The sequence below is a fragment of the Phyllostomus hastatus genome, unplaced genomic scaffold (assembly GCF_019186645.2).
Source record: "Phyllostomus hastatus isolate PE091 unplaced genomic scaffold, TTU_PhHast_1.1 phas_contig_90, whole genome shotgun sequence".
Lineage (NCBI taxonomy): Eukaryota > Metazoa > Chordata > Mammalia > Chiroptera > Phyllostomidae > Phyllostomus > Phyllostomus hastatus.
This window is the reverse complement of record NW_025333984.1, coordinates 2,208,236-2,211,840: the sequence shown is the minus strand read 5'-3', so window position 1 is coordinate 2,211,840 and position 3,605 is coordinate 2,208,236.

Below are 3,605 nucleotides of genomic sequence, written 5' to 3'. Positions count from 1 at the left end.
AGGACATAGCACCTACCTTTTAAGAAAGTAAAGAATCAACATGGACATAAAAGATAAAATAAACCTAATTTTACTCATAGGATGACATTAAAAATAATTCCACAATAAAAATAGAAAGAAAGATAAGAACAGCACAAGGTGCTAGGTAAAAATCAACACTACATTATGAAGAAAAACAGTTCCTGTTGACCTAATGTAATTTTTATTGGTAACAGGTGACAAGCCTAACCGATATTGGGTAGCAAATAGTATAGTATGTATTGGCCTTAGAAAGGCTTTTTTTTTTCTGTTCCTGGCTATGACCTACTCATTAACTAGCTTGAAACATATGGTTCAGATCATATACAAATGGCACTAGAGGATGATATTGAGAAAGTAGTTTTTGATAGTTCTGTAAGAACCAAAGGCAGGGAAGCACACTGTTGTTTTTCTCAAGGACTAACCTGAAGCTGATGCTACTAAATATTTTCACCAATACTTCACTGGGTAGAAAACAAAATGTGTCTGTTAGTTATAGGGAAATACAGTAATAAAGATTTTAACCCAGAGATAAAACATTATATGATAGATGGTAGCTATTTTTAACCACTACCTCCAATAGCAAAAGGAAATAGATCTATAAGAATATAGATTGATAGGCAGAGGAAGATAAGACACTAGTCTTTTTCACATAGTATCTTTTAGGATAAGTAAAAGAGGATGTCATAGAAAGTTAAGAAGGGAGAGCAAATAAATGGTGGGGATCTCAGAGAAGGAGTTTTTTATAGATACACAGATCAGGGGAGCTAGTGGAAAAGGCTGAAAAGCATTTATAAATATAACTGCAGATCAGAATCTGATGGCAATGTGTGACTAGAAATCTGTATGCCTGTTGGGAAAAATACACCAGGCTACAAATTGCTAAATATATCTTAGGAGTGTGTTTAAGGAGTCTTTTAAAATTAAAAATAAATTTATTTTAAAAGATAAACACTAGGATTAGAAGCATTTTCATTTCTCATCTCCAGACCACACCAGGCCACAAACTGCTAAATATATCTTAGAAGTGTGTTTACCTGCTCAGCAAAGAAGGTAAAATAATCAGTTAAAATGGATGTCATTGATCATGGCAATTTTTTCTCTCAGGGTAAATAGTTAAGGAATTGAACGTGCATGGAGCCTTGATGTATGCTACCATGCAAGAACACATAGGATACTCAGAAATGAGGAATTAAACATAATAGTATAAGAACACAGAAGCTTTTAATAAACCAAAAACCATGACAGAGGCCCCAGGGGGTCATGAGGGAAGTGTGGGGCAATTCTATGGATACAGGAATGGATTATGTCATTATCAATCCTTGAGAAGAAAGGAGGGAGAAAGAAGTAGGTTTGGCTGAAGTAACAATTCTCCAGAGCTCTGGAAAGAAAGGTGTAATGATTTTACAAAATTTCAAATCTAACCAGATCCAAGAGCTCCAATGACAAGTACTAAAATGTGACTATGTGTAAGTGCAATTTGGAAAGCCCTAAAATAAGAAAGTACACAAAACATAAAGAGTAAACCATTATTCAATTATTTAAGGCAACAAACGAGACTAAAAAAAAGGAAAAAAAACATGGTTTTCTAGCCAACTCTCTTGCTTTTCACCTCAAGCCCTCACCTCCAAGTCCCTTAGAGAGCTACTACCAGATGACAGCCAAGAAAAACTTGTAATGAAAGCAAATTCTTTGGGCCTGAAAAAGAAACAAATTAAGGAATATTAGGAGCATACAGTTGTTAATCTCCATTTCATGTAGGTCTTAGCTTTTGGTTTGTTATTGAAGATTGTTTGGCACCTGTGAAGCTTGGAGATCAGCAATGAAAACATTTCTAATCCTAGTATTATCTTTTAAAATAAATTTATTTTTAATTTTATACCTGGAGAGTATTATGCTTAGTGAAATAAGCCAGTCAGAAAAAGATAAGTACCATATGATTTCATTTATATGTGGAATCTAATGAACAAAATAAACTAACAAACTAGAAACAGACTCCTAGACACAGAGAACAGACTGACAGCTGTCAGAGGGGATGGGTATTTGGGGACTGGATTAAAAAGGTAAATTTTAAAATATGTTAATAGGTTCTCATTATTAAAAGCATAGAGAAGTATATAAAGCAAAATGTAGTAGTGTTCATTCACATTACCAATCAAAAGCTCTACCACAGAGCTATAGCTAATTAGTGTTTTAAGTTTGGATTGTATACTCCCACATCTGTTTTTATATATTTATACAGACACATGCACACAAACACAAGGTCATTAAATATATAAAATAGAGATAGGCTCATGTCAGTACATGTACTTCTGCCTCATTCCTTTTAAAAACTGCATTATCTGTAGTACTAATATGCCAGTTTAATCACTGGACTAATTTATAGAGAATTACATTATTTTCCACCTTTTCTGTAATAAACAGTACTGTTTATACACACAAATTGGGGCACAAATTTGCATATTTTTATAGAAGAGGATACATTACTAAAAGTGGAATTTCTTGGCATACATATTAGAAGTTTTGATAGAAGCTTCCAAATTGCCATCTAGTATTGGTGTTACAATTTACTTTCAAGAGTATATGAGAGTATCTCTTTCCATACAGTATCAACTACACTGAATATTATCTATTGTTTCTCCTATCTGAGAGGCAAAAAAAGCTACTTTTTTGTTTGGATCTGCATTTCCTCCACTAGGGACTACTCTGCATTAGCCAGTTAGATTAAGTACCTTTAAGTGCATTAATTAGCCACTTACATTTCTTCTATAAATTGCTCATTCAAAAACCTGTATTAATTTGACTATTGGTTTGTTTATCTTTTCCTTATAGGTTTATATGAGTGCTTGGTACATCATAGACATTAATCCTTTGTCATATGTGAAATATGTTTATGTGACATATTCTCTAAAAGATGTCACACTTGCCTTTCATTTTTGTAACACCTTAAAACTATCTTTATATAAGATTTTCCATGAAGAAAACCAACAGTTTTAGAAAATTTCACCCTTAAATTAAATTTTATTTTAAATAGAATAAAATTTACCTCATTTTACACTGTCTGTTATTTACATTTAGCTAATCTTTCTGACCAGTATATAAATGAAAGCCAAGCTAAGATTTACCTGTTCAGTTGTGCATTTTCTCTAAAGCACTTGAAGATATAGTATAATCAATTTGAAATACTATCTTCTATGAAATTTTAGCCAAGTCCTCCAGATCACATGCCTACCTTTAGGAACCATGTTGCTAACAGGTACTATGAATCTATCTACCTCCATTAAGTCCTGAATGGAGAAGACAGCAAAACTTATTTGAATTAAGACACTTGAGCCATCTTTAACTGCTGTTATTTCACTGTCCTGTATAAGAATTAAGTGGCATAAAGTAAATGAACCTCATAATCCAGGCTTCAAGAGAAAAGTCAGTGGTTAGCGGAATAAGATTCTATTTTATTCCACCACTCAGCCTACTGAGCATGTCCAGTGGCAGCAGAACTTGTTTTATAAAAGTGGCATTTACACCACAGTTTATTAGCTTGCTGTATAACAAAACAAATAACTCATAATTACCAGACAGATTTACCC